General features: G+C 33.7%; 1 pseudogene; it reads right to left on the reverse strand.

Annotated features, from left to right (window-relative positions):
- Nucleotides 1-2,192: 2,192 nt before the first annotated feature.
- LOC112591062 lies at nucleotides 2,193-13,928 on the reverse strand (annotated as a pseudogene).
- Nucleotides 13,929-15,083: the final 1,155 nt, after the last annotated feature.

Here is a 15,083-nt window from a genome sequence, read left to right on the forward strand (position 1 = left end):
TATTTTAGTTTTTTTATTATACAATAGGTATTTACTTGAATTACCTAATTTGTAATTAAATTTTTAAATTTATTTATAAGTAAAATTATTAAACTGTTGAAGTTATCTTTATCTATAACTATTTAATTTTATTATATCTAGGTAAAAATGCTAAAGTAATGTTTTTTGTTGATAATTTTTAAATAAGTTGTATTTTTTTCTACTTACATTACTTTTTCAAAAAAATCTGTTATTTCAAATCACTTAAAATTTAGACAACTTTATAGTTTAAGCAACAGGTTTGGTTTTTACACTTTTGGTTTCTCATTTTTTAATTTAAATTTTTCTAGGTAGGAACCTATAAAAAATATTTTAGTTCTTTAAAAAACAAAAAAATTATTTTTTACAGATATCTGTAATGATTTATTTCAATTCGGAATAAGAAAAATAATATCAAAATCATTTCAAGTTACTATTACTAACCTAAATTAGTGTCAGTGGCAGATCCAGAAATTTTCCTTGGGAAGGGGAGCATAGACAGCGAAAAAAAAAATGGTTACATGGTAAGAATAATAGACCTGATTACCGGATGGCGGATAGAAATATAATTTTGTCACACATTCAATTACTTATTTATATATACTATTACATTAATAAAACGAGACTTTGGTTAAGGGGGGGGGGGAAGGCCGAGGTGCCTCAGGCCACTCTTAAATCCACCACTGCTTAGTGTAGTGTATTTTACATTAGGTAAGTACGTATTTATTAAATTAATATGTTATACTTTGGTAGTAAATAGTAATTGATAGTCTAATAGTTCTGAGTTTCAGGTATGCTGTTAAAATTCATCATTCATGAATCGTTATGATCCGTGGACACCTACTTATATTATCAAAATCAGCAATGTGTTTTTGTTTTATCGTATATTTGCACTCATACTTGTTGAGCATCTTATAAACATCGCCATATCGGAAGTCATAAAAAATAAAAAATTAAACAACATTGAGAGTGCAGATAACCGTTAATATTATTTTCTTTGTTTTACTTCGGTAGTTCGATGCAATACACAGTACCTTATACATTATATATTATTTATTATAATTATGTCGAAGAAACAGTTATAATGTGAATTAAGGATTCAAATGAGAACAATAACACAGGATATATAGGTACATAAATATACCTGTACTAATTTTTAAGTTCCATGAGGTGGAACTATGTATAATTATGGTAAAACATCGTGATGAATATTATGTGATCATTATTTCATGATCATTTGCTGCCACTTCGTTAATGAAACATTAAAGCCATGAACAGATGGATGTTTTGCGGTTCATCGTAAATTCTATATTTTTAATTCTTAAAAATAACTTAAATAACCTTAGATGCTATAAAACAGAGATACCTTGTTAAAATAAAAAAAAAATACACACGTAGGTATATAAATACATGTATAATTCGTATAAAGTATTATTCATGCATATTTATATAGATAGGTAAAATTAATATTAATTACTAATTATTCATCTGTACATTTAAAAGTAGTATAATTTATATATATTATTATTATTTATCATAAATAGGTAGGTTCAAATTTCAAGTACCTGCTGTAAAATTGGTTCATATAAATTTTGTTTTTTATTACCTACTATATAGGTATATATCTTGTGTTACATTTACACGATCTACCTATTAGTTGGGAATTACTTATAAGTTAAAAATTATAATCCATTGGCTATTATTGAAATTTTTTTATTGATTATTGCGTGGGTTATTTATTTGAATTTGGGGAATTACTTAATCGTTTAATAGGTACTTTTTATCAATCTAATGCAGGCATGTCAAACTTAAAATATCAAGTGGGCCAAATATATTGAATAGATTACTTATGTGGGTCGCACATAAAAATTTAACAAAAAATAAATAAATATTTTATACAAATTTTTCAATTTAATTTTTTACGTTTACCGAACACAGCAGATACAACTAAATTAAAAAAGGTTATAGCTTATCAGAACTCAGAAGATAAGATAGTATAATAATATATACCAGCTAATAAAACATTCTGTAAAAATCAAAAATAGTTGTGACACGGAATTAATATTTTAATATAATTTTTTTTTTTTTTGGTTCATTAATATTGGTAGCCGCGGGCCACATAAAAATTGAGCTGAAGGCCGCGTGTTTGACATGTCTGATCTAATGCAATAGATGACGGTAAGTATATTATATAGTTTATACTTAGTCTATGTAGCCATATGGCCGGCAGCTTAAATATATACATCATATACCTTTATTATGAAGATATTATAATAATATTGTACTACATTGCAGACGGTGATTAAACCTACAAGGATATAAATGCAATATTATACATGAAGGAATTATACTATTACTATGGATAAAGATCCAAAGAAAATAAATAGATAATCAAACAAGAATCATATAATCTGCTACTTATGGGTACTAAAACTGTACTAGTCACTATAGGTGCCAAGTGGTTAGGTTAAGTTACTCCGTAAAGCGGCGTATTTAGGGAGGGGGAAATTTCCGAAAAAAAAACGTTTTTCGAAAAATAACTAGGAACCCAGGTTTGTCCATAAAAATAAGTTAATTTTTTTTAACATTGTCAACATTTATTGAACTGAAATTTAAAATAAATAAATACCTATACAAATACACAATTACGATATTTTTAGAACACATACCTGTTTATTCATATTGGTAATACCGTTATCAAATGAATTACTATAGTTTATTAAAATTATATTTTTTACTTCGAAGTGCTTCCTCTGTTTTTTTTTTTATTTTTATAATTTTTTCTAGTTATTGTGTTTCAATCAGTACCTATGCTGAAAACGATTGTGCAATCAGAATCAGAATTCAACGTTCGGATTTATCTTTTAGTCCGTAGGTACCTACTTTATAAGTCATACGGTACCTTAAATTATTATTAAAAATTGTTTTGTTAAACGTTTAATTTCTTCGTCTATATTTGTATCCTGGGAAATTTATTTGGATCTTTCTCGTGAAAAATTCCTAAATACGCCACTGCTCATGTAATATAACGATAGTGTAGAAGCACATTTTGATTTAACACATTGTTCCATGTAATATAGTTATTATGCTCGAGAATTGTTATTTATATAAAATCCAATATTACAAATATATATTACTTAAAATATATCTTATATATATATATTTATTAATTAATAACTTTCATTTTGGTATTTTTGTCGTATTTGTACTTGGAATGATCCTGGTACTGTTTTTAATGCCAGTAGAATTACTGACCGAAGAAATATCTAGGTTCACGGTGTGCGTGGGCGATACTTCGTCCTGAGTCGATACTTCCGTCCAACTTGTCATGAACTGATGAGTGTTGATGTTGTTCTTTATACTCTCATAATAACTGAAAATATCATCATTTTATTATTAAAAACGAATAGTAAATATCATGAAAAAAGTTCAAATGAAATATATTATCATTAAAAAGAGTACAGTTGTGTTATTCAAACGAAAATTATCATGATTCTATAACCTAACCGGCCAATATTATCATAAAAATATTTCATGGTATGGTTTTTTTTTATATTGCTATTAAAATAATTATTTTTATTATAAGTATTTATAAGCAGATTAATGCATTTTAATTTTGAAAAAAGTTGTATTTACTGTATTATTATAAAAATGGATATCTATATATAAATTTATATAATTTATTATTGTTATTAATTTTTGAGTCATTACCGCTGTATCGTGGAATGGAATTAAATAATAGATTCGTAGTATAAAAGGAGATAGCTAGTGACGTGCACAGGAAGAGGAAGGTTAAGGGTTATATCTTCCTCTATTGTATTTTATTTATTTATTTTTTTTATAGGTGATCTACGCAGCTATCCCATTTATATGTATTTAAGTTATTATTAGGTATGTACTAGTTAATATCTCTATTCAACGCAAAATTAAAATTACATGGAGAGGCAAGAATTACGTTTTTACACTTTACAGCCTTATCCTATAGAAAAAAATAAAAAATTTTACGGATACAGGAATATAACGTACGTCATGCTCAAATTTACAATCTTAGTTTTGAAATTCGTATGATAATTTCTTTCAGTGTAATATATTAATATATGACGCAAACAGCATGCAACAGGTGCGTTTTTGAGAGGGGTGGAGGGCGGTCGCCCCCTCCATAAGTCGCGTGATGTTTTATTTTTGTCTTACAAAATATCCATAAATTTTTAATATTTTTTTTTATTTTAGGTTTAGAAGTTCCAAACAATGTATTTAACGCCATTGAAGAATATCCTGTTATTATTTTTCCTTGTATTAGAAAAATTATTTTTATATTATTCTATCTTCCAGATAGCGTAGCAACTGCAGAACGCAGATTCTCAACTCTTCGCAGGTAGCATTTTCACTTGTCAGTTATAACATTTACATTAAAATAATTTAGAATACATTTTAAAGTTTTAAACTTTTATTTAAGATCTTTAATAAACTGCATAATATATAATCTTTTAAAACACGATTTTAATTTTTTTAAAGTATTTAATATTTTAAATACTTACGTACCTATATAAAAGAATAAAATTATGCATGCTGTAAATTGTACTATTTGTAATACCTACTAATATAGGTACACTTTTATTTTTACTTACACTAAAAATTTCTAACAGCTTTACTGTCTGTGGGCCGTAAGAAAAAAAAATTGTATATTTTTACTTTTTTTATTCACATAATTTTCTGGCATCCCATTTAATGGCGAATAAGAAGTTTTGAAATTCAAAACTTATTCCTTCACTTAGATTTCGCGTCAAATGTGGTTTTTATAAAAAAAAAAACGGTTTTTTAAGGTCTTTTGTTGTAAATTTGTCGAAAATCAATTAAATAATTACATTAAAAGGTAGAACGACATTCCACTGAACATTATAGCTTATTTCAAACAAATTTGCAAATACCTTACACTCTAAAAAAAGGAATAATTTGATTTTTAACAAAAAAAAAAAATCAGCAGGTAACTATATGGCTGTTTTACTTCTCTTTCATTTGGTACTATGCTTTAATATTGATTACAGAAAATCAATTATTCATTAATAAGCATTTATTTCATTTAAAAACTTAAATATTAAAGTATTTAAATTAATAAATTATTTACCACTCATTACCTATGCTTATTATTGCTTTGGTGATTGTTTATTAGATTAAAAAGCAGAATGAGTGAACAGGTGGCTGACAGGATTAGCTCTTTTAAATAAACACCGAAAGAAACTATATTAATACACACAACATTATTAATCATTTTGCTGTTTCTATTAAAAGAGTTTTGGACTTTGTTATATAACATATCAACTAAGTATTACTAATTTTTAAATAAATATATTCTTTTTTTTTATTATTTTTATTCTTTTTTACTTTTAAATTGTAGGTACTATTTTACTGTATTATATTTGCAATCTTTAAAGCTAATTTACGTTGAAATTACATCAAAAACTTTATAGGTTTAAGTTTTGGTTTACCGAAGTTATACGTAAGAATAAAAAAATTTCGCCCCCCCCCTCATTCCCTTATGAAATCGACCTGAAGACTCCCCTTGCATGCAATATGTTTTTATAACGCTCAAATCGATTTAAAAATTAACTTATTAGAAAATGGATTTTACGAACACAAAGTACGCCGTGGCCGTGAACACGCAAACACAGTTTTAAAATGTGCACTAAAATCCATGTCTCGTGAAATGCGGAAATGAAAAATACAATAGTCCGGAACATATATAAGATATGGTCGGCGTCTAGACTGTGACCGCAGTCTGATGTTGCGAGGATAACGTACCTTAACGCTTATGGCTTATAAACATGACAACGATTAAAATATAAAACGCACCTAGGTATATCTACATATTAAATAGTTATAGTTATATTTTAGTTACCTAAAATTTATATCTCAGTCTCCGTAGTCATAAAATTGTATAATGTATAGAGTTTACAGGAGTTAAGCTGTAATTAACTCCTATAAACTCTATAAAAACTCTATAAAGATTCGCTATTTGCGTTTTTTGTTCTGCCCTAGTAATTCGCCGAATCGTGTGATTACTATTATAAAATAACCTTCCCACCCAACAAGCATTTCTGGGCACATCACCGAATGGGCAATATAGCATGAATCGATAATCTAAACGTCACTGCGCGCATAAAATATAATAATGTATACGTAAAAGCAATAATTCTTCGCGAATATCGTTTCATCAATTACTAAAAAATATTTTAAATTTGTATTCTTCGTTTAAATTTTGAATTTCGTGCTATAAATATGAACTTAAAAAATATTCACAAAAAAAAAAAAAAAAAATTCTGTTAATGTGACGTCTAATAATAATTATTGTAAATAGATAGCTATTGTGATGGCTATTTACGAGCAGCCTCGCATTAGATTTTCAAGTTTTTCGACTCCATTATAAAATCATTGCGATACATACCCGTTGGACGGCTGATTGTTCTGCTGCGACTGTTGTTGTTGCCCGTACCGAGTGGCCGGCGGTGGCTGCTGCTGCTGCGGAGATCGGTACTGCTGTTCGTACCGCATGGACGGCGGCGACGGCGACATCATCGGCTGTTGTTGCTGTTCGAACCGCGTGTGCGGCTGCTGCATCGGCACGTACGTTTCGTACCGCATCGGTCTCTGCGGCGGTTCGTACCGCATGTTGTTCTGCTGCACCATCGGCTTGCTGCGCTCGTCGTACCGCATCGTCGGCGGCTGTTTATCGTAGTACGGTTTCGGGTCGACGTCGATGATGGTGAACCTCGGTGGCGGCGCGGGATGTGGTGATCCGTTTTGCTGCCGATCGCCCCTCACGTCGATCACACCGGAATGGACGACCGCCACTTCCGGATTATACTTGTTGTTGTTGAACAAGTTGTTACTGCCGCCGCCGCCGCCTTCGCCGCCGTCTCTATAGGGCTTTTGCAACGGCACTTCGACCAGGTCCTTGTCCCACGATGCGCCCCTGTTATCCCACGACGAACCTCTGTTGTCCCACGGACTGCCGCCGTCACCGCCGAGCGGTTCTCTGTCCCTTTCCCACGAACCGCCACCTCTGTTTAGCGGCTCCCTGTCCCTTTCCCACGAGCCGCCGCCTCTGTTTAACGGCTCCCTGTCCCACGAGAACGACGACGAACCTCTGTTGTTGCCGAACGACGACCGGTCCTTGTCCCAAGACGACGACGACCAGCTCTTGTAGAACGGTTCGGCCCACGAGGCGTACTTGGACGTTAGCTCGTTGGGCCGGAAAAATGATTCGCGAAATTCGGCCGGTTCGTCGTATTTACTGTCGTACAAAGCCGTCGACTTGGTCGTGACCGACGTGACGCCACTGCCGCCGCCGCCACTGCTACCGCGGTTGTAGGCGTTCTCGTAGGACGTCAATCGGTTGCGCTGCAAACTGTCCGGCACCGCTTTCCTGTGAACGAAACGGATGTCGTTTATATTTTGTAGTTACAGCGAACAGAGAGAGTGAGTCGATATTTATCAAACATAATATATGTGTACCTGTCTATGTTTAGACGTTTGTAATAATGAATTAGGTAGATATTTTTTACCCGCGAGGATTTGACTTTCCGATACGTGTGTAGGTGGGAAGTTTTGTCAAGTTCTTCAGTAAAAGTATTGAAATACTTTTTGAGTACCTACTCGAAATAAACGACGTGCCCAAGAATTTTAAACGGAAGGGGATGTCATCTTATTATTACCTTTATCGTATAATGCACGTTTCATCAAATCAAGAGGGAAGAACCAAAGACGCGGGAATTTATAGGAATTTAAAATGTTAGTATAGTGTTCAGTCACGTCATACGCATGTTTTTCGAAAAAATAAATGTCAAAAATCTTAATTTTCACTATTTAGATAGTGAGGTAATATATACAACTTATCGCTCTATTTAATTATTTTGATTTTGGGGAGAAATTAGTGGTACGTAATAACGCATATTCAATAGTTTTGGAAAAATACTTGAACAAAGCAATTCAAATACTTTCTCAAAGCATCTGACGTAAATATATCTGATTAAATTCAATCACGTAGAAAAATAAAATTGAGAAATGAACGTGTGCGCTTAACCCAGATAGTATAAAATATTAGAAATTTACCAAAGGTTTTATTTTTATTTTTAGATACCTATACCGGTTTAATATAGTATGCATTCAAAGAATGGGTCTATCGTGGACCTATAGAATATTACATTTACACAACTGTTGATTTAGAAGAAATAAGATTAATAATTAATTTTGAACGTATGATATGAAATAATAAATTTATTAAAACGATTAATAGTGCATTTCTGGACCATTGCACGATAGGTATATGTTAAGGATAATACCTATATCTTATTTGTTTTTGTGAAACTCACGTCTCAAACCCAACCGAAAATTCAAATAACAAATATAAGATGAGCGATTCACGGTCACATCAAATGGAACGGTGATGTAAAATCAGTGGCGTTTGTATCATCGGCGGGGTCTTGACGTTCAGAGAGTCTTAATATCGGCGTAAAATATCCAATAAAATGGGCCTCTTATTCAAGAGCGATTATTTATTTATTTTTTTTATGTCTTTGGAAAAAGGCCGTTTTGGTTTTTTTACATCTGGGCCGATCACAGTACCACGCGGTATTTTTGACACATGTCAGAAAAAAAAAAAAAATCAAAGAAAAAAGAATAGGTTCAGTCGATTTATAGTGGAATAAAAACAAATGTCATTGCACAGAGAATTATGAGAGTATTTTTGTATAATGGCGTTCGTTTGGACCGCGAGTGCGCGGGTACCGAAAAACACAAGTATTTCAAAACACTCGTCGAAATAGATAAATCTCATGATATCGCGTGCTGCATGCATCACTCGCACAACACTTGTGAAGAGCATCTCTCACGACGTGACCGCGGCCAGTTCAGCATTCGATGTCGTGGGTGTACGCACCTGCTGAAAGTCCAGAAGCTGCCGAAGTCGGCGGAAACGGCCGACCGAGTGAACGGGTTGCCGGACATGCGGCCGCGTGGCAAACGGCCGGCGACCGGACGTCCGGCAACGTGGCGTGGTATATGATCCGTTTGGATGTTTCTGACGGCCGATGCTGCTGGCGCTATGTTGGTAGCCGTCCTGCTGCCGTGGAAGACGCGTCGTACGCGGGGGGGCTGCGGCGGCGGCGGCGGCGGGAGCTCTTCGACGCGCGAGTACACGCTGATCTCGGGCCGGGGCCGCTGCCGTTCCGCCCAGCCGTTGGACGTGACGAACTTGTGGTTCCGCGGGTTCCGCACCTCCACCTCGGCCGATCGAAGGTACCGGTCGCACGGCGACGTGCCGTTGCTGGCGTCGCCGCCGCCGCCGCCGGACGCCTTATGGGCGGACGCCGCCGGCGACGACCGGCCGTCGTTGACGTCGTCGTTGGCCCTCGCCTCGGGCGCGGGCGCGGGCGTTTTGACGTCCGCCGTGCCGATCGGTCGCAGAGTCCAGACGACGGACAACAGGGCCACCAACAGCACCTCCTTCATCCTGCAACCGCGGATACCGCGGGCGACCACGGCGACCATTCGGCGGCCGACGCTCGTGCGAGTCGAATGTGTGTGCAATTGAATAATATTATAATGTGATGCTCTATGTGTATTTGGACGCCAATAATAGCGGCTGATGGATGGGCCGTATCGCCGTCCGCTGCAGCTCGAGTGCAATTTGTACAACAAATTTACCAAGTTTTACCTGCCGTGCACCTGTTCGCCGTCGGATCTGTATATCTACATAGACAAAATTGTAAAATGAACGCACCGACGTTAATTATTTTCCTTCGCGTAAACACGTACCTGCCTACCTGTCTGCCTACCGACTTTGGCTACTCGCGAGATCGCCACAAACTATTGCAGTAGATATTTACGGCGTCGTTATAATATGTTGTTACGATTTACGTTCTCCTGCACGTTTTCGCGTAGTGAATGACAAACTGTGTATAGGTAGATCCGCGGGGATTAGATCTCAAAAACCATATGGCGATTTCTGCACATCTTATGTAAAATTCTTCGTAAAGTAAGTGCACCTAAATTAGATATATTTTTGTGTTCAAATTTTTTGAAAGCAGGCCCGGAAAAAATATTGAAAAAAAATCGTAATTTATTTTTTGCGACAGTTACCTATATACGGTATTTGTGCAGATATAGATGATGTACACCCAATACAGACGATATTAGAGTTAGGAATAGGTAAATAGTTATTTTATCCGAAGACAATTTGGTACCTATACCAGAAAAACACGAACCAACCGTAAATATCGTCGTCCTCAAAATATTTTTAAACGATTTTTATTGAAACGCGAATTAACTAATTAAATATTTTAAAGATTTTTTTTGAAATATTTCCCGCAGCATTATTAAAATGTTAAAGCTTATAACTACTTAATGATATAAACCGATCATGTAATTTTTAAACAGATAACTATACGTGCGTTTATTATTAGCTACTTACTTCATTATCTTATAGATATAATATGTATGAGTAACAGATATTGAATGTGAAGGATGTAATTAATAATTTTTATTTGTACATCGATACTATATTTGGGTGTCATGGGCCATGGGGGTTATGACTTATGTCTCATATTTTTTTTTTTTTTTTTTATTATTTATATTATAAGGAATTATTATTTCCCCAAAAAATTTCCCGCCAAAATTTGTACCTATGTATATCATGTACCTAGTTTACAGATAAGGTAGCATATTATTATATAAATATTATACGATAATGATGTGTATAACAGTATCATCGTATAATATTTTATTGTTATGCTGTGAAATTTCACAACTATATAGACCGAAAACTCGAATCGCGCATATAATATTTGATATTTCTGATTTGGTATATATATAAATTATAATATTAAATCTAAAACTAGGTCATTATCGTTATCGGTGGCGAGTACACGGATGAATTATTGTAATACAATAATAATATTAATAACTATCATAGCTGGTTGTATTTTACAGTTTATGCCATAGGTAGGTACAAGTTTATGCTGCGCACATCGCGAGGTCTGCTGCTATGATGACGAGCGTCATGGTACGCGACTCGCCCGGGCAATCGAACCCGGCAGTCGTCATTTCTTTATTCGGAGGAATCACGGTTTGGTGAACCCTCATCCTCTGCGCCCTTTATAACGCAGACTGGAAAATCGCGGTTTGCTTCGTGGAAAATTGGTTTTTGCTGTTCTAATTAGCGATTTTGTGCGGCGGATTGTCGAAAAAACGTAGATTTTTTTTCTCCGGTGAATTTAATCGGTATGAAACGATTTTACTCGGGGACGAAAAAAATAAAACCAACAATCGAAAAATTTTCTAAAATTTTTTTTCAACAAACAGTAATAATTTAATTCACTGTCGAATTATAACGTTGAACAAACTTTGTTCGTGTAATAATAGAAATGATTAAAAAGTCAACATATTTTACAAAACATTATCAATTACGTTTTAAAAGCCGTCAACCGTATGTCCTGCACGTGTATGATCTTTTAAGTCGACTGTAAATACCGAGTTAATTCATTTATTGTTCCTAATACATAATCATAACAGTATTTATCTAACCCGAGATTCGAAAACAAACGATATATTTTATTAGTTTGTACATGGTATAAATTGTTCGAATGTGTTTAATTTGCCTATAATACAGGTAAATAGACGATAGTAATTAGACGTTTTAAGGTACCTACCTTAAAATATTATTTCATATTATTCTCAAATCGTACATATTAATTATTTTATAATTTATGTTCGTATGTTATATCTGTTAAATTGGAGGTTTATTAAAATCGTCATGACCCGTAAAGTGTTAATGATCTAACAGTCTGAGTTTAAACTTCTATATATAATATATATGTACAAAATATACGCATAACTCGTTTTGTGAACGTTATTATTCCATGTATGATGTATAATACACAATGAAAGACAAAGAAAACTATTTAATCATAAAGTAGGTACCTATGTATTATGTATACATAAATTTATTCCTTCCTCAGATGATCCGTACCTGATAATGTCACTCCGAATAAATAATTAGACTGTACATATTGCACGAAATTTAATCTGAATCTAATCGTGTACGCAATCTCATGCAAACACTGGATGGGACTATTTACTTGTATAGAACTATAATAAGAATTAAGAATATTATGTAAAAGCAATGTAATAGCTACCCGGGGAGAAAATGGTACATGTTTATGTATGTACATGAATGTATATTGTTATACGCAATAACATGTGTTAACCAAACATATTTATTTCATTATTTTCTCGTTGTGTAAGCTAAATGTACTTATATGTCTATTAATTATATGTACATTTTGTTAAAATTAAAATTAACTCTTTTAAATAAAAGGAAGAAAAAATTAATATTAAAGTCAAGCCCTTTATATAAAAATATTTTTTTATTTTTTATTATATGAGTATCTATATAATAAGTTAGTATAAATTATGAACGATCTAAAATATAAAATAAATTTAATTAATCATATATTTTACGTAATAGGTACCTATTTATTAATTGATATTTCATTTAAATTATTTGACCCCGACCGTATAGGTAATGTCGTTTTCAGTTTTTACTATACTTTCTGTTGCAATAGACTAAGTTTATAACGAAAACGGTAATTATATGCCAAATTTAAATTTCTCCGTATATAATAATATCGTAATTAATAATTATATGTATTATTGTTTTTAGAATTTTTCAAGTTTATGTAAGACCTGATTCGACTGTGTAAACACTAGGTATACATTATTGTAATATTGTGTACATGCTGCAGCCGTATATTATATTCTACTCAATATACATTGCAAAAATAACAGACCATCGAACCAAGTCGTACACATATTTCGTCCGTGGCAATACGAGTTGTGCAATAATTAAAAAAAATTTCAAAGACCGACTAGCTTAAAGAAGAAAATACTGCAGCAGCTATATAGAGGAATTCACACACTAGAGAAAAACTTGCGTATGTAATGCGTTGCAGCGGCACGGTTAAAAAACATACCTAGCTGTAATTAATACTTACATAGTATTAAACATTATGTGGTTTCGTGGGAAATCTGAACAGCACTATAGTGAGCCAGATTAACAATTGTTATTAACAATGTTTTAACCGGTTAAGCGTGCGTGCCACGTAAAAAAATCGAACTGCACTCGAATGCATGTAGAACTATGGATATCGACGGACAGTTGGGTAAAAATAAATAAATAAATAAAAATGATTTATCAGTAATAAGCAAAAGACCTGAATACAATAGTTTTTCTACGCATTTTTTCCTAAACGTCGCGCGACGAACAACACCCCTATAGGTAACTTACACGTGTCCGACTCGCGAACGCGCGGGGTTGTATCGTGCAGTATAAAACACGATTACTCGGGCTTACGGTACACGAATAATATACTGAAAAATGCCAAAATAACGTCAAGACGCGCGAGAGTGTAATACAGGTAATACGTATTGCAGTTATATACTCACTTAAATAATACAGTGTAGTGGTTCAGCACGAACGGATTGTTGCGTAGGTACGTTCGACGACTGCGGTGCAGCGAACACTGCGCGTAACGCAAGATCTTTTCGCGGACGGAGGCTAATGCCTTCTTAGCCTCTATTATTATGAATACTGTAAATACCACCACCGGTTGTCTAGTGGCTGGCGATGAGACCGATACTACAACCGTAGTTCTCTTTATTATGCGTGTGCGTACAGAGTGATTCGCCGAGCACGCTCATCCCCGTTTTCCCTTTGCAATAACGACGATTCGTCCGAATTCTGATTTTCGGAATTTTCGGGCGCACTTATAAAAGAGACTCATAGGTACCTTTACGTTTTTCAAACGCTACACTGCGTTTTCGCGTACGGCCGCGGAGAGTCCAGCTAGACGATACGAACTTCTTTTCTTTTTCTTTTTTCTTCCCAAACACACGAATCGCCCTGCGCCCGACCACTCCGTATACAATATGCATTATGCACACGCGTTCTGTGTTCGCGATGAACTGTAATTGCAGTTATTATTATTGCAGACTGCTATTAATTATTATTTATTATACACACTTGTGTACGCATATACGTATAAGACCGCAGAGGAAGTTCTCCGCGGCAGTGTAGACGTCTGCAGCAAGTACATATACAACTTGCAGGTATATATTGTGCACAAAACAATTCCTAAAATATTAACGATACGGATCGCAAGGAAACAATATCGAGTTTAGCGGATGCGTTCGTATTGTTCTGTACCTCCGAGTGTATACCTACAGGGGCGTGCCCAGGGGGGGGGTTTTGGGTGTTCAAACCCCCCCCGAAAAATAAAAATAATTGTTAATAAAAGTTTTACATAATATTATAATATATAATATATTATAATGTATATAATATATGTAATATATATATTATATATATATATATATATATTATATGTGAAACTTGATTAGGTTTGGTTCACATGGACGTGGTGTCTTTAAATCGCTATCGTGAAACAAGCTCATTATTTTGGGTCATGTGAGCGATATAGGTATAGAAAATTCGTATACCTATAAATACGCGTGATTGACTGGAGGGCGTGTACGATAACATATCGATTATTGTATTTTATCTAAGATTTTTCGATATGAAATGTGTCGCGTGTAGCCACGTAAAAAAATTAAACACGGTTTATTTCAACCAAGATAACTATACAGTGAATTACATCAAAAGATTTATAATACGATATTGCCACGTAAGTTTAATATTTTGTACTAATTTTTGTCTAATAAATTAATATATTTTATATAAATTTATTATGATTATTATTTATTAATACAAATTCCATTATAATTTGTAGAAGATGAAAAGGTCAGGAAAAATAACGGATTTGTTCCAATTAAGAACAAATAAATTACCTAAGAAAACTGATACTGACAACATAGGAAATTAATATCTATTATCTAGTAAAATAAATACACTTATACTCTTAAAATAGGTACGTGTTAGTAAAAATATTGAACCCCCCCCGAAAAAAATTTCTAGGCACGCCCCTGTATACCTATATAATATATATTATCAT

The sequence above is a fragment of the Melanaphis sacchari genome, unplaced genomic scaffold (assembly GCF_002803265.2).
Source record: "Melanaphis sacchari strain LSU unplaced genomic scaffold, SCAv2.0 Contig128_pilon_pilon, whole genome shotgun sequence".
Lineage (NCBI taxonomy): Eukaryota > Metazoa > Arthropoda > Insecta > Hemiptera > Aphididae > Melanaphis > Melanaphis sacchari.